At 38.9% G+C, this 18,517-nt stretch overlaps 1 protein-coding gene across 1 annotated transcript in view; it reads right to left on the reverse strand.

Annotated features, from left to right (window-relative positions):
* The window catches only part of LOC101574187 (FGGY carbohydrate kinase domain-containing protein), a 285,894-nt gene extending 267,594 nt beyond the window's left edge, over positions 1 to 18,300 (reverse strand). Inside the window, exon 1 of the mRNA XM_023709961.1 lies at positions 18,176 to 18,300. The gene's annotated coding sequence lies outside the window, so the exon portion shown is untranslated. The remainder of the gene's footprint in view (positions 1 to 18,175) is intronic.
* Positions 18,301 to 18,517: the final 217 nt, after the last annotated feature.

Raw genomic sequence — 18,517 nt, forward strand, 5'->3', positions numbered from 1 at the left:
ATCACAAGTCCGCATCTTGTACAGCAATTAACCACTAAGAAGAATATATGCAGTGTAATATTTGTTGAAACTGTACTTCCAATTTGATTTGAAACTGTCTCATTGCTATCTGTTTATCAATAAAACTTTGAAAAAAAAATTTGCCATACCCAATTCTTGGAAGCAACCAAAATGCCCATCACCTTAGGAATGGATGAAGAAAATGTCGTATTTTTATGCAATGGAGTGTTACTCAGCTATAAAGAAATAGAAACTAGAAGCCTTCATAGGTAAGTGGATGCATATAGTGGCTATATTCTAGTGAAATAAACCAGACCCACATGTGTAAATATTCTATTGTCTCTCTGGTGTAAGAAGCCAAAAGGATAAAACCTGAAAGGTATAACAGTTATACTAAAACAGAAAGAAATGGAACTCAAAGATTAAAACAACAAAGAGGAGAGAAAAGAGAAGAAAAAAGGTAGGGTGAAAACATGCAAGCATATATATAGGATGGCTGAGGTGATTGTACTGAATATCTCCATCAGTCTTTTGAAAACAGTAGTTATTGTAGAATTTTCACATTGACTCATTCTATATACTGATAGCTGTGATCTAAGCAACTACATCAAGGACAGCAATGTGTAATAGAAAAACCATGCTTAAAAAAAAAGAAAGAAAAACCATTCTTGAATACCCAACATCTTGGTCTTCTAAGTGTGTACCGTTTCTAATGTCACATCAATTATCACTATACTCTCTTTAAAACAAAGTTTAAATAAAGGTTAAAAAAAAAGTAAAAATGAGACAAGAACAAAAATACAAACCTATGTCCAATCTTACCTAATTCTATCTGCTAATATGAGCAACAGATTTGACTATAAAATAGATAATATATCCATCATTGTTAATAAGCTATTCTTGGTTTGAAAATCTGTAATATATGGACTGTTGTATGTTGTCTTGTTACTTTCTTTGCTTTTGATGTTCTTGCTTTGCTTTTACTGTTCAAAATAAAATTAAATTTTAAAAAAACTCAAAAGAAAAAATATAGCCACCTTTATCACAGACATGTACTGTACAATTAAAAAGAGTATTCTAGACATAATGTCTCCTTTTCTTGATGACTCCTGGGTACTGGTATAGGAACTAGCATGGATTAAGCCCTTCATTCAGGCCAGAAAGCGTGTTGAGGTAGAGATGATGTCCTGTGACCTCGTGCATGATTTCACCCCTACCCAACTGATTCTCAGACTGCTTATTAAACCACTCATCTCATCTTCTCCTCTCTCCATGGCCAGACTACCTCACACTCAATGCCTCCGGTCCCAGAACCTAGCACAGGGCTGCACAATGCCAGTACTAATAACTGGCATCCCTTTTGATATTTTCAATAAACTTTATGAGTGAACTATAAACTGCTTTAAAAGGCTACAAACTTCTAGTATATAGTGAGTGAATCTTTACAACATAAACACAACTATACAGATCAAGAAATAAACCTCTTCCTGCCCTTCCCATCCATTAGCCCCACCTAAGATGCTCACTGTCCAGGTGTTACCAGTGTAATTTATTTAGCCAGCTTCTGTTATCAATGTCATGAGACTCAAATAGGGTGCTACATGCAGAGATACTTTGCATCTTTTTATTTCTGTATGATCTTGGAAAATATTGTCTCTACTGTTGATGAAAATGTGGTTTATTTCTTCATTTTTGATGGTTACAAATAATGATATTACATGTACATTTCATTGTACACACAGGTACACTCTGCTATTCAAAAACATAGCTGAAGTGTAGGATTGAGCACAGAGTACAGAGAAACTGACAAAATCTGTTCCAAAGTGTGGTACCACTTTGTACTTACATACAATGTTCAAATGCTTAGGCATTTTATAACTTTACCAATATGAGGTACAATCAATCTTTCTATTTTTAACTAATGGTAGGTATTAGGATCACAGTATAGTGCTAATTTATAATATCCTAATGAATAATGAACTTAAAAAATTTAAAATTTTATTGTCTCTTTGTATATCTTTTGCAGTCTTGAAATAATTTTCTCTTTACTAATTTTCCACAACGGTAAGTGTGCTTTTCTTATTAATCTGTAGGAATTCTCCATACACTCTAACTCATTGCTCTATCTATTGAAAATATGTTTTCCCATTTTATGGCTTCCATATTCACTTTATAATTACTTATTTTTCTTTTTGAAGAAAGTCCTTATTTTACCATAGTCCTATTTACTAATCTTTTCCTCTTGTCTGTCAAGACTTTTAAAAAATACTGAATATATGTTTAATTTCATTGATGACCATTTTTTAAAAACTACCTATATTAGCATAGTCATATAATTTTCTTATTTATCCTTTTTTATTGTTTTTATTTTATTTTAAGGAGGAAAAAACAAAACAACAAGAAGACAAAAACAACACAACATAAAACAATAAAAATGGTCTAAGAATAGGAAATTGACAATGGTTGTTGTATTGTAATTATTATCAAATTTGTTGCTCAGATTACCAGATATAGGCAAACAAGAGTGATTAAGCAGTTAAACATTAACTCTTCCTTTCAATATTCTTGCTTATTCTTTAATGGACTTTTTCTTTCTTTCTTTTTTGTTGTCTGTTTGGGACAACTTTTTCTGAGGCCCAAGTTGGCCTCCAACTCACAGTAGTCCTCCTGCTTCAGCCTCTTGCGTACTGGGATTACAGGTGTCTGCTACCACGTCCAGCTCTTTACTTAGTTAAAGTAAGTCATGATCCTTTTACAAGTTTTGGCAGTTTTTGGCTATGATCTTTTTAAATATACATTCTTCTTCAATTAAGATTCTTTGATTCCAGTTATACCTTTACTAGACCCTTTACCAAGCTCCATGTATTTTCCATCCTTTTCTATATTAAGCTGAGGTAAACATAATAGATTTTTCTGATCTGTGTTCCAGTTACCTCATATTCTCTTCAGTTGAATTGTCTGCTGTTAGCCTTATTGCACCTATCCGGCTTTCATCTCAGTTACTGTGTTCACAGCTCTGGAATGCCTACTTTTTTTGTATACTTCCTAGCTCTCCACTAAATTGTGTGTATTATCCTATATTATATGTTTTAGCATATGTATCTAATACTGCTAACTTCCACATTGATCTTATGTGGGTCACTTTTTTCTTTTGGTTTTGAATACTCATATTTTATATGCTTAAGGTTTATTTTTATTTTTTTGTGGCAGGCTCAGCCAGTTCTGGGGGTAGGGCTGGTCCAGTATGTGGTGCTGGGGATTGAACCGCAGTCCCTACTATTGCCTAAGCTTGCCTAAGCAAGCACTTTAGACCACTGAGCTATCTTGCCAGCCCCATGCTGACATTATTTTTTATTGAATGTAGATACTGTATTTTACTTTTAGATATAATTTGGGCCTCTGCATACATAATTTTTTATTTTCTATTTTTTTCAAATCAAATCGGTATGACATTTTCAATAATTAAAACATTGCATACTCTCTTCCTAGTGGTTATTTGCTGTACAAGATGCAGACACGATCTCCTATTTATAAACACTATTAGAACAAATCACTCTATTCATTAAGAGAATGTAACTATATGTCTATCCTAACCATTTTGAATAACAGATACAAAATGGACATTCATCTGTATCACCTTTTTTGTTTAGTACTGTGATTTGAATATTTTTTACCCATAATTTTAATGAGAGACATATAGCAATGAGACAGTTTCATATCAAATTGGTATGACATTTTCAATAATTAACACATTGCATACTCTCTTCCTAGTGGTTATTTGCTGTACAAGATGTAGACATGATATCCTATCTACAAACACTATGAGAACAAATCCCTCTATTCATTAATAGAATGCAACTATATATCTATCCTAACCATTTTGAATACACAGATACAAAATGGACATTCATCTGTATCCCCTTTTTTGTTTAGTTCCGTTATTTGAATCTTATAGGTGTGTTAACTCAGCAAAATATTCTAAAAGAGTCCAGTAGTCCATAATAGTATTGGGTCTTCTGCTTGACTGGCAATGTCAGAAATTATTGACCTGAGTCCCCTACAGCTCAACATAACAGCATGGCTTTACTTCTTATACTTCGTTTTTATACTTTTCTGCTGGAAAGAAGAACTTTTACAGTTCTGCTTCTGACACAAGGTTTACAACACAGTCTTTCCATTAGCCTGGATTGTTTTCCTCTTTTTAGGTTAAAGACAAACTCTGTCTGTCTGTCTGTCTGTCTGTCTGTCTGTCTGTCTCTGTCTCTGTCTCTCTCTGTCTCTGTCTCTCTGTCTCTCTCTGTCTCTGTCTCTCTGTCTCTCTCTGTGCACGTGTGTGTGTGTGTGTGTGTGTGTGTGTGTGTGTGTTTGCTTGTACTAGAGATTAGACATAGTTTCTTGCTCTGGCTGAGCATGTACTATCCTGAACCATACCCACAGCCTCACACACAACTTTTCACTTTAATAACTGGAGTTCGGGGTGCTGTGTTTGTCTTTCAAGGAACTACCAGTGAATCCTGTCAGATTCATATGGGTGCTGATATGGTTCTAACACTGAGGCTCCAGTTAAACCCAAGATCAGAAGCTTTGATGCTGCTTTGGGTTGGGGCGGGGACTCAGGAACCTCCATTTAACTAGTTCTTTGAGTTACTAGGCAAACTGAAGTTTGAAAAATGCTAAAGTAAGTTTAGAAAACATATTTTTAAAACTTTTAAATAAAAATACTCTCTTTTCTGGTTGAGTATATTATAAATACAATTTAAATAACTTCATTCAAAGTAATACTTGTGTAGTCCCCTCATATCTTCACATATGTTCTACTCTCAGTCTTCAGTAAACAGTAATTTTTAACTAAAATGGGAATAGTGGAAGTCATGTAGGATAAATTGTCCTCATCACCAACAAAATGAAGTGGAAACATTAAGAAATACATCACTGAAATTCTGAAGTCTTTGGAAAAATATTCAACAGCTTAGATTATAGCAACAATGACCCAATATTGCATTTTATTTGAATTTTACAAATATAGTAGAGAACATGCAAGAGATACTTCCACCCCCAAAGATAGTAGCAGAGACAGGTGTGGGTATGAGATGCTGTGCTTAGTGCTGCCACTTCAGATGGTGGGGACCTCCAGGCCAGGGAGCTCTGTGCAGACTGGGCAAGCATGGCTGCAAAGGTAAATGCTGGGGCACCAGCATGGAGCCAGCCATGTCTAAATCCTCCTTGGAACTGACAAAACTAACACCTATTTATTCCACTGTATCAATATGCTCTTTGCTTAAAGTGAGATGGAATCATTTCTAGTGTTTTATTCCTTTGAGCTTCGTTCGGTGGTATTAAAAAGTGTAGTTGAACTTCCAAGGCACAGGTTTTAGAATATTCCATAAGTATTTTTTAGATCATAATCAGTGCTGAGGAAGCTCTGAGAGTAGGGGCAAGTCCCATTAATGTGAATACACAAATTCCTTGTGTTGGAATTCAGCAATGTCTCTGTCTTTGATGATGCAACCATCCTGTTGATAACACCTGTGCAGTATCCACTGTATGTTAGGAAAAGGCATGACAGTCACCCTTGTGGAGAGAGAAGAACAATGGGAGACAGTTAACAGCCTCCACATGAGTGGCAACCCTGGCCCTGAGCCTGGCCGGTCTGCACAAGCTCTGTCTTCCTGGCCGGCCTTTGATGCTTCCCAAGTGCACCAATAGCAATGCTGGCTTGCTCTTTGACTAAGCCAGGCCTTTTGACATCTCTTATCTTTTGTACACAATGTTACCATTTCTGGAAATGTGAACCCCAGTGTTTGCCTCCTGGCAAGGCTTTCCTAACTCTTTAGCTGGTGCATTCCATGTGTCCTTGCAATACTCGCCATCCTCACTGCTCAGAAGAGCAGTGTACTGACTACACTGGGATGGTTCTGATAGGTCTGCTCTCTCCACCAGTTTTCTCTAGAGAAAAGGGTAGGCCAACATCAACCTGGTACACCCAGGTGGCAGCACATTCCTAAGGCAAAGTGTGGGCACAACTTGTACTCACTGACTGAAATGCTTCTTCACTTCAGTAAGGTCTGGGTCCTCAAATGTCACCCTTCTAGACTGAATTTTCCGGCCCCTACTGGAACTTACTACAAGTTTATGCAGACCTGTTCTTCATAACACTAGGAGCAGTACCTGATGCACACACACAAGGATGTACAAATAAATGTAAGTATACATTAAGTATCCATACACACACACACACACACACACACACACACACACACACACGAAGTGCACATATCCACTCCTGTGTCACTTAACAATGAGGATATGTGTAAAAAAAAATGTATTACTAGGCAATTCCATCATTATGTGAACAACACAGGCATACTTACACCTTCAGAGACTAAGTTATGCTCTTACTAGGCAATAGAATCTTAATATAATCACTGTCCCATATGCACTTTGCCATAGTCTAAAACGTTGTCATGCAGTCCATGACTATAAATATACACATGCATATAAGCAGACATTCATATACATCTGATTGCATACATATGTAGCACATATGCACATAAAATACATGTACATAAATATACATCTTAAATATACTCATATACAACAGACAAGTATACATATAAACTCACATAAACACATGTAGCAGAGATTAATTCAGCCATAAGTTCATGAACACAATATATGCACAAAAACATCACATATATAAGCATAGGTGATAATATAAGAACACATGTACCTTTAATACAGATATGTGCATACACAGCATAGACACCCACACATGTATATGAATACACCAACACAAATGTGCATCTGTGCACACATACCTACACACATTTAGGCACACATACAGTACAAGTGAATGTATATTTTTATAAGGGAATTTGTAAACTCCAGAGAGGACAGAAGCTCTGTGAGAATAGGAACTGTGAGAATAGCAACTTAGCCTTGTTCCTCACTGTACCTAACACATTGTGACAATGCCTAACACACAAAAGAGAACACACATTAATGAAGGAATGCATCTTTTGCCCCTTGCCATAATTTGCACTGCAGATTAGTTGAAATCACAATAAGCATAGCTAAACACACATGGATAGCATTGCTAGGGACTGTTTTAAGTGGTCTGCAGATCTCATGTTCTCTTCCGCTCTATGAGGTAGGCAGTGCCTACTCCTACTTTACATATGTCGGGGAAAACTGAGCCATGGGATGCCAGAGACTCCACATGTGTGCAATCAGGCTTTTACTCAGCTACATGTTCTTAACTACTACACTGTGTTACCTCAAGATCTTTTTTTTTTCTCCTGTGGCTGGCTTAGCCTACCCTGGGGGCTGGGCTGGTGTAGCACATGGTGTCAGGGATTGAACCGTAGTCCCTGTGCATTTGTCTGAGTTTGCCTAAGCAGGTGCTTTAGACCACTGAGCTATATCACTCGCCTCTACCTCAAGATTTTTTTTTTTTTTTTGTGGAACTAGGGATTGAACTCAGGCGTTTGCGCTTGCCAGGCAAGAATTTATTCTACTGAGCTATCTCCCCAGCACCTACCTCAAGCTCTTAAACATGCACTGTCTTTAGTGAGCCAAATTCTAAATCAGTCATTGTACAAAGCACAGATAAGAATCAGAATTCTGGAAAAGTGGAATGGAAGGGGTGCTACTGCATGGTATAACATCATTTGCCAACATTTCCTTCTTAGTTTCTCCAGACATGGGCTCCAGAAGGAACTGAAGTGATCCTTAAAATGCTCATTATGGCAAAATTTTTAAAAAGTACTTTTCTTTGCTCTTTAAAATGACCTGCATGAACACATTGTTAAAATAAAATTGAAAACAAGGAAATGAAGCAGGTCTACAGAGAGGTAGAAAGGGAGCAGCAGCAGCTCAGATGTGAGGCCGTTGCTGTGGGGAAGTCACTGGAGATGTGCACTTTCCCACCACCAGCTGCTGACAGGCATGGCCCAAAGTAAACAGCAGTGTGCAGGGGGCAGCATGTGGACAGGAAGCACCACGTGCTGTGTAGATTCTGTGCCATGAATAACAGTGGCCCTGAGCCTACTCTTGCAGCCAATGACGCAAGTGCAACCTTAGACTCGGAGCCCCTAAACAAACACTTTTCCAGCGGCCTCCTACCTTTTGAACTCAGAGCAGGAGGCCCTTCTAACAGGTGGCTGGCAGTGTCAGAATCCAGAAGGACTATTGTGTGTTTTCTGGTTTTTTTCCCAAGCTCAGCCAAGGAAAATAGCCGCTCATCCTCTAGTTACATATAAACGTAAGAAAGATAAAATAGAACTTGTTAGCTAAATTTCCTTCTGAAAACTAAATGAGGTTTTGCAGTGGATGTGCTGGTCAGAGATGTTCCTATGGTCAGGAGCATGGGAATTCACAGTGTATCCAAACACTCTGCTCCATGGGCTAAGCAGACTTACTGTTTGTTGCAAAAGGTGCACCAAGGTACAAGTGCAGAGGTGGCAGGGGTACACAGATGAAGGTTTGAGCCTCGGACCAACCCCTTCTAATCCTACAACCCAGGCAAATACCTTCACTTCTTGCAATGCCAGTTTTCTCAACCATTAAAGGAAAATAATAATAAAAAAATTTTCCTTCATTATTTCTGGGGTAGTGGCTTAAAAATGGCAAGCCATTACACAAACAAAATTAGTGTAAGCACTGACCGATTAACAAAATTAATCAGGAAGTTAATATCAATATTAATATCAATATCCTACAAAGGCAGAAATAGCTATGAATCCCCAGCTTTGTCTAACAAGCCCGCCCTTATTCCCCAACTTGTAGAACCACACTTTTGTGCTACTTTGAATATCCTTTATTAGAGTCACCTCACTACTCTGAGCCTCATCAAATGCATCTAGAAATACACCTAGAAGAATGTAAAGTACAAGTGCTGTCTTCTGTTAAAGGTACAGTGGACCCTTGACTTGTGAACTCAATTTGTTCCTGAAGGGTGGTTGTAGCTCAGGTTGACAACTGAAGGCTTGGGCTCCTCTACACAGCCTTCAAAGTCTCTCCTCCTGTGTGCAGGCAGATCTCTGTGTCCTTAGAGAGAGACTGATCCAGGATTTCTAAATTAATCCCATACAGGAAAGGATGTTGTAATGTTCCTTCCAGAACTCTTTAACGGTTACATCTGTATCTGAGACTACCTGGAAGCACAAACAGCTGGCATTCACATCATAACTCAAGACTTTGGTTGTAAGTTAAAGCTAAACTTCTGGTCACAACCAAAACTGTTTGTATGTGAGGCTGTAACTCCCAGGCTCACTACATCAGGATGCACTGGTGTATGTATATGCTAACAAATATAAAGACACAGTCACATTAGCCAGGCCACACCAGGAAAAAAAATTCAGAAGCCCTACAGTCATAAGGATATGGACCTAGAAACTAAATACATAATAAGAATGTTACCAGGAGGAAGTTACTAACCTGTAATTTCTCCAAATGTTCAACAGAAAATAATGGCAGTCATAGCATGTTATAAGCAGACAACATACTACTAAAGTACCTTGCAAGACACTTGAAATAGAATAAGTGTTCAATACATGTAAATGCAATAAAAATAGCTGCTTTCAGCTCCTGGAGGAACTGGAATACCAGGTGTTTTTATTATTGCCAGCTTAATGGAGACTCTGCAGAATACTGCACATTGTGGTAACAAAACAGAGACTTATTCATGACTGGCCTAGAATAATTATTTACCTACTTTTTTAGAGGCATTTTTGATACTGACTATAGACATTAAATGGGATCTAAGGTACAAAACAGAATAACCTGCCCAGAATCACTCTTCCTTTCTAATTTGGAGGTAGTGTTACATAACAGGGGCAGGGCCCCAGCTCATGAGTTTAAATCGAACTCACTTCAGTTCTCTAATGAAACCTTCAGTGACTGACCATATTTCAGGGCCTGTTTTTTCATCTGTGAGCTAACAATTTGTTGGAGAAAATCTTTGCACAACCTTTTAATTCTGAAATCTAATGATTTAAACAAGAATATATTGAGCTGTGATGGCTCACCAAGTCCATGGCTGTGCACACTGATTTGTGTAACACATAATTGAAAGAGCATGAGACTGGGGAGCTGACTGCAGCCCAAGACCCTGAGCTGCTCCTAGCTCTCTGTCCAAGGACAGAAGACAGGTGTCTCAATTCAAGCCCATCCTCCACAGTCTAGAGAAGAAGGCACTTCAAGAAAGTTCAAGAGCCCGAGAACAGGAATTCTAAGTGCCCTTCTCATCTCCTCTACCCCTCTTACCCCTCTTCCGTGAAGAGGAGGCCTCACTCATTGCTTCCAGGTCTCAAGCACAGGGAGTTTTCATTAAGAAACCTCACCTGAAGACAATCAACTTGAAATGACACTGAGAAATTTCTCTTTCCCCCCACTCACCCCTAGGAACTCCCTGAATTGTCCTTGTATTATGTGCTTGGGAGATGGCAGGGCTTTGTCCTTCCAGACTCCCGAACACCACTTGATCTGCACTTCAGATCTCCTCCAGCCCTTGCAGACCACATGCCTGTCTAGCTTTGGAAAGCTGTCTCCTGCCCCCTGGCCAGATCTTGGCATTTCCTCCACAGCACAATTTTGCTGTGGTCAGACTGCCCTCCTTGACAAATGTGTCACCACTGCTTCCACTCCTCTCCCCTCAGTGCCAAGCTGCTGCCTTAATCTGTCTCCTCTGCAGGCCAAGCCCTAACCCAGACATTGGGACACAGAATCTTCACAAGAGCTGCCCAGGAATCTGCATTTTGCAAAGGCTCTTTCACTCAGGTTTAGCAATCCTTATTTGTGAGTCTTCAAGGCTCTCTCAATTATTATCTTAATTATTAATAACACACTGAGGTACTGAGGACTGAGTATGTGAATTCTGTGCTACATGATGAGCAAACCAAAACAAATAAGACATAGCAGGAAAATCTAAAAAGGTGTTAAGTGTTGCAGAAACACAAGAGTAGAAAGACTCATTTTTCTCTATGAGTGGAATTAAGGTGTAGGGCACTCCCACAGTGGAAAACGTCAATGGATGAGCAGGGACTGTCTAGGTGGGGAAGGGAGGAAAGTGCTCAAGCAAAGCAAAGAACAGCACGCATAGGAGGTGAGGAAAGAAGGCCAGTGGTGTGGTATAGTTGATTCCAGCAAGATGCACAGGATATGAGATCTTGAAAAAGGAAAGTGTTTCACTATGTGTTTCTTGAAGGGCAATCTTACTAATTGATGGAGATATGAGGTGAAAGAAGTGGGCTTCTGGAAGTTGGTAGTTTAGTAGGTAAAACAGACAATACTTGCTCCCTGGTCTTCACTCTGATTTTCTTTTCTCATGACTTCTTCTACTGCAGAGTTAGTGTCACAAAACATATTTACTGAAAGTATTAAGATATTAGCAGAAACCTCAGTTTGGGCTGCGTCTGCCTTCTATAGAAATGGACCACATTGGTGACAGGGAGTCATATCATCCATGGTATTTTAGCATAAAGTATATTTCTCAGGGGCAGTGCTACTCACACTTTACTGCTGTAGGGGTTTAGACTGACATTATGGAATGTGTACCAGCACTCCTAGTCTCTGCCCACAATGCAGTAGTACTACTTCCTTTCCCAGCCATGATAAATAAAACTGTCTTCAGACACTGCTAAATGTTTCTGGGAGTAAAATCATCCCTGGTTGAAAATTACTGGTCCAAAGAAAAAGAAGTAAGCTTTTTGGCACCAAACTCAGATTCAAGTTCAAATCTTGCTATGACCATAGTCATATGATTGTGGAAGTCCAGGAGATAGCTCAGTGGCATAAGCACCTGCCTTCAAGTGCAAGATCCCAAGTTTGATCCCTGGTACCATAAGAAAACAAACAAACCCACACAAAAACATTACTTCAAGGAGCAGGATATAAACTACATAAAGCATCAAGGAAGAGTCCTTGTCACAAAGAAGACAAATCAAAAATAGTCATAATAGCAGTAGGACTAAAGAGAATGGTAGTTTTAATGCTTGTTCTTGCTAATGATGTTGACATTAGTTTAGTAGTAGAAATTAAGACTAATTCAGTGAGAACTCAGGACATAGGAGAAACTGTACTGTTACATCATGTAACTCAGTTGTGTCACAAATTTTCTGATCAAGGAGATTATGGGACCACAGAGGAAAGTGGTCAATGGTGTGGAGTATGCCTATGGAGTCATGTGGAGAGAGGGCATTCTGTCAGGCTTTCACAGAGAGCAGGTTGGTCGAGGGGTGGCCGTGGCTCATCCACATGGCCAACACTCACAAGGGAACTACAGACTGCACTACAAGGTTTCAGGATAAATCCTGGGGAGATTTGACTGGCCTTGTCAAGTGCAGAAGTTACATTTCTTGTTATATAGGTCTTGCTTTGTTTGGTCTTAACCATCTAGCAGAAAAGTATAAAAATGAAGTATGGAAAGTGAGCCATGTTAATATGCTGAGCTGTAAAAGGCTCAAGTCAATAACTTCTGACATTGCCAGTCCTACGGAAAACCCACTAACTACTATTATGGACTACTGGATTATATTGGAATATTTTGCTGAATTCACACACCTACAATATTTAAATGACAATGGAATACCTTCTTTGACAAAACTTAACCAAAAAAGGGGATACAAATGAAGGTCCATTTTGTATCTGTATATTCAAAACAGTTAGGATAGGTATATAGCTACCTTCTCTTAATTCAATGAATAGAAAGAGTTGTTCTAGTAGTTTTTTTGGACAGGATATCTTGTCTGCATCTTGTACTATGAATAGCCACTAAGAAGACAACAATATGCAATGTATTAATTATTGAAACTGTCTTACTAATCAGTTTTGAAACTGTCTCACCGCTATTTGTTCCTCCATAAAATTATTTTAAAAATTAAGATTAATTGAAGCTCTGATATGACAATGAATAGGACTCATACCATGATATTACCAGACACACTTCTTTTAGGAATTCTCCTTTAATTAAGTTTCAATTTGAGCCCACTCTGTTTTGAAAGAGCCTCATGCACTTGTCACAAAAGCATGTGGTATTTTCTATGCACTTTATCTACTAAGCTACCACCTGTCCAAAGTCCACTTCTTTTCTCTCATATCCCTATTTAGTAAGGTTGCTCTTCAAGAAACACTTGGTGAAACACTTTCCTTTTTCAAAATGTTTTACTTTTTAGGCCAAATGTAAGAGAGGACTGCATCGCATATGTATATCCTTGCCTGTAAGACAACGGTAGGTGTGAGCTGTGGAATCAGACGGTGTGGATTTAATCATGAATCACCACTTACTTTGAAACTCTCATAGAACAAGTTAGGCAGTCCCATGCACCTTGACAGTGTCCTTTGACAAATGAAAAAATACAATAGTATGTAAAAAGTTGGTTTCAGAGGTAAATATTGGGAGCCTGCCCCTTAGCTCAGTTCTTTAAGTGGCTGCTTCAACAAAGCCATCAGGCTCAGGTTGCTGTGGTTCGATCCCCACAACTCAAGCCAGCTAAACCTGCCCTGAAGGTTCTGAGCCAGCCAAAAAAAAAAAGAGGTAAATATTACATATCACATAAAAATCTATTCTTGGGTCCACAAGTAATTCCCCAAGGTCCTGGGGCTCAGGTGCTCCCTATGCATAATAAAGGTGTATACCTGTCCTAACTGTACTACAAAGTTGCTATAAGGAGCCTTTCTATGGTAAACACAAATATATTTCCTAAATCTGAAATCTAGAAAGCCAAGAGATTATGATTAGTAGGCTGTTCCTGGGCACACATATTGTATTTCATAAATACTCCTCAAGATCAAATTACCTAAAGACACTGCCTATCTACCCTCTCTGCTAGAACCCTGATAACAGTGAGATAAGGAATTGGCTGGTTTTATTGCCAGTCTAAAGCAAAACTACGCTTTGTATTAGGAGGGCACAAAGCTCATTTGCAGCTAGCTATATTAATGCTTCTGATGTTAAAAAAAAAGATAAAGAAAAAAACATTAAAAATTCTCATTTCAGTTTGACTGTGCAATTCAGATGAACAATTTGATCCAATTCAACATCTGGCCCAGATGAGTAATTTAAGCCAATTCAATGTCTGGCTAAACATCCAGGATTGGTAATCAAAGAGTCCTGCTAGACCTGGACACAAAATGTGCTCCCTGCCAAAATCTGCTAATGTGATGTGAACACAAAGGGTGGAGATTTCCAGACATCCAAGTGTAGTTCAGAGAGTGTGGAAATTCTGTTGCTCCCAGAAAACTGAGCTGGGCATAATTACTGCATAGAGACAGTTACCTCTGTATTGAGAGCCTGCTGCTCCTTTTCACAGCCAAAATTCTCATCTTGTATGGAATGAATGCCATTTATGCAATTATTCGTTCACCAATACACATGTGATAAGGGTCTTCCATGTGCAAAGCATGTTAAAAGTTGTAGAATACAAAGATTAAATGGCAATGTACTAAAAAAATCTAAGCAATATAGACAAGACAATTTTGACCATATAGACCTACAAATACAAGCCACAGCTACCAAAAAAAGAGGAAAGAGAGACAGAGCTAGCATGGGGAGTTAGGGCAGGTTGCCCCAAGAAAATGGCACCATCGTCAAGATTTGATGGACATCCTACCAATTTTATTCGAAACTGTCTCATTGCTATTTATTTCTTAATAAAATTATGAAAAAAAAGATTAATGTACAACCAGGAGCATGTTTCACAGAGAAAAGCAATGGACAGGAGAGGAGTCTGAGAAAGAAAGAAAGTTGTTATTGCCTTTCAGGACATTTAGAGTGCTACAGCCAAGAACAGATTTGAAACAAAGTTAATGCTATTTTTAAAACCTAGAAAAATATCAGTAGCAGGAACAGTGGCCAGAACCACCCTTACAGAGTGCAAAGAAAGCTACTACTATCTTTTTGCTATCTGCTAGAGAATTTACTAACCAGCACCTTAAGAACAAAATGTGCTTTTATCTTTGATTTGTATTTCCACAATGTCTTTTTTCCCATGTTTCCAGACTGGAAAAAGCATGAGTTCAGTTGTACTTGTTTTTTTGATCTTTATCCTCCCTTCAAAGGCTGCTTCTGGGAAAAAGTGTAAAGAAGTATTTCTCCAAAACAGAGGGCTGACCCTCGTCCTCCTCCTCAGAGCACAGGGTGCAACATGAACATGCCAGGCCAGCACCCAGAGCAACCATATTCAGCTGGACTTGCTTTCAAGAGGCCTAGATGGCCTCTTCATCTCAGTCCAATGCTGAGTTCTCACTGACCACCAGGCATCTTCTCTTAGCAGAAAACACATCTAAGCAGTTTTTGAGGCCATTTCTGACCTCAAGCTACTCAGAATCTTAACATAGTAAATTCTGCACTCTGCTACCGAGAAGTGGAGAAGAAAAAAAAATAGAGCAAAATGCAGGGAAGACAAAAAGAGTCCAGAGCCTCAGGTCCTTTTTCACCTGCCTTAGTGTGGAAAAGACAGTTCTGGTACAGATTGTCTTCCAGGGTGATAGCTCAGAGCTCCATTTATGAAGCTCTTACTTTGTGTCAGCTGCTGTGGCTCAGTGTGAGAAACTCAAAGAGAAAGACCTCATAGCATACAGTATGTGCCAGACTCGATGTTAACCACACAATTTATATCAACATTATCCTAACAATCCTGCAAAGGAGCCCTGAAAGCTCCACCCACAAAAGGAACATGTTAAAAGGAACCCTATTTTTGTAGACAAAACAGGAATTCAATCTTAATCTTCAGATACAATGGGTCTCAGGAGTGCCACTATTCCATACCAATAGTGTCAACATACAAGCTCAGGTACACAGGACAACAGAATTTTCTCTCTGAAAGCAGAGGGACTTTGTCAGCTCTGTTCACTGCTCAAATCTCAAAGCCTCCAGTGCCTAGACACTGAGCTGATAGGTTTATGTTCACATGATGCTTGTCTTAGAGTCTACAGTTGTACTGGTGGGTGATGCTTGTAGGCATTTTAAGATTCTGTTTCCTTCCATACCTGGCCAGGGCATAGGCAAGGTGAAAAACAGAAGGGAGCTTTACTCCACAGCCTCTCGTCTCTCAGACATGCTAATCCTGAACTGGCTGAAGCCAAACTGTTAAGTAGTACTTTTCTGTCCCATGGCCACTGAGAATGTCCTTCCCAGCCACTGCTGGTACCTATGCTCAGCCCTTAAAGCATCCTAGGTTTTATTTTATCTTTTCATTCAAAAAAGCCTTACTTTTGACAAGACAGGGTAAATTTAGTAACTTGTAAGCACTGCATTTTAAAGGGAACAAAAGTCTTAAGCCAAAGCTTCTAAAGGTAAATTTTTAGGAAAAAGACAGGTCATCAGGCAATCTCCCACTCTACAGAACACTGAGTTATGGGAAAAGGGAGAGAGCATGTTTTCACATGTCCTTTGGGGAGCCCTGGAAAGCTCCCAAGCAGCAGCAGCCCTCTGCCCTTCAGCATGGGGTGGGCCCCGCTGAATTTTTGTAGACAAAGAGCAATTTCAAAAGCAGGACTGAAAGGTTTTCTTGTGATCTGGAATGTCAGGATCACTATGGCCAAGAACACATTACATACATTTCGACTTCCAGTTCTCTTTATGCTTCTACTAAAAAACCCAAATCATGGCAGTGCCCCCAAAAGCACATATTACAAAATGCTTCCTGGGGAAACACCTTGTTTGTAGTCAGAACTACACTGCCTACCTGTCATCTACCCACAGGGGGATGGTGGACTATAGGTGGGTGGCTGGACTATAAGTGTACAACACCATGCCAACAAGTTTCCTGACCCTAATCCTTAGCAAGAAATTTATTTTCACCATGCCCTAATAGAAATTATATATATATATATATATATATATATATATATATCCCACAACACAGTGCTAACCTTTATCATGTGAGGTATGCTTCTATGTTCTACTATACTCCCATTCTATTCTATTCTACTCTACTGTACTCTATTCTACTCTACTCCTCTACTCTATTCTATCACAGACTACTCTGAAAATCCCATAGATATATCCTACTAAGTTCACAACATGAATTATGAACCACAGTTTAAAATACTCACTCTTAGATAGAAAGGCTGGGGAAAACATACAGCTATAGAAAAGTGATATATACAGAGAAGTGATATATACGGAGTATAAGAATAGCCAAAAGAGGAAAAAGAAAAGAAAAAAAAAATAGGAAGAAAAGGAAGGGCAGGAGGAAGGAAGAAGACAAAACAACACTGCAATAGGGATGATAAAGGCATTTTATTGTTTGCCATGATGTGTAGTTCCCTACTAAAATTTGGGAAGAAATCTTAGGTATCATGTATTTATCATTTGCAATGCTGAGGATCAAACTTAGGAATGTGGGCACAGTAACCAGGTTCTTTGCCACTGAGATATCTCCCCCATTCTTGGCTTACTGTCTTTTAGCACCATGGTGGAGGTGACAAATGCTTAATAAGTATTTGAAAAATGAATGCAAGAGTGACAGATTTGAGAATTATACAGGAGAAAAAAATCAAAATTGTAATCAAGTAACTGGATATGAAACAGAAATGTATACTATAAAAATAAATATAAAACTAAATCTAGCCAGGGTAGTAGCACACAGGCCTGTACGCCCAGGACTCAGAGAGGCTAAAGCAAGAGAATCACAAGTTGAGTCCAGCCCTGGCATTTCTGTGGCTTAATTAGATCCTATCTCACAGTAAATCTTTTAAAAATGGCTGGGGATGTAGCTCAGTGAAAAGCTGCTGTGTTTAAACTCAGGTGGCCCCAAACAGACAAATATCTATTAGGCTTACAAGGATTTTTTGATGCTATTAGAAAAACTGAGTACAGTGCCAACATATGTGCTAGATGGAAGTGCATATATATTTTTAAAATTTTCAGGAAACCAAAGAAACACCCAGAAATTTCCCTGGATTAATTTTACTGTTATTATTATGTTATTATATGTCATTATATATTGTATTATGTGTGTGTGTGTGTGTGTGTGTTATATTATGGGAAAATATTTATGGAAACATAAGTTTTATATTTGACAAAAATATTCTATAATTCTACCCAATGCCTGACCATAAAAGGCTTTGCATCACTGTCCCTTGCATAAGCAGTCCTTGGTTTCTGCTATACAATCACATAAGGAGTGATGTGTGTGCTGGGCACCATTCTGCTCACACAGGGAAAGATTACCTAGACCTCCTGCATGGGCATCAATGAGCGAGGCTGCCACTGCAATGCCAACGGGAAGGCCGAGCTCTCTTGCTGCTTCTGCTGTGAGTCCACTTCCGAGAGATGCTCCAGGAGGTAGCACTTGGTTTCCTGGGTAGACAGGAGTGAAAACAAACACCCATAAGTTTGGAAAAATGAAAAGCAAACACTAGGTTTTCTTACAAGAACTTCTTTGCACCCTACTCCACTGCTGCTTGTTTTTCTCTCAACTTCACAAAGATAGAAACCATCTAGCCATGAAGAGTCCCTTTGTTCATTTGGTTACCTAGTGACACATTCTTGGAATGTGTGGATCATGTTTCG

The sequence above is a fragment of the Octodon degus genome, unplaced genomic scaffold, assembly GCF_000260255.1.
Source record: "Octodon degus isolate 3935 unplaced genomic scaffold, OctDeg1.0 scaffold00015, whole genome shotgun sequence".
NCBI lineage: Eukaryota > Metazoa > Chordata > Mammalia > Rodentia > Octodontidae > Octodon > Octodon degus.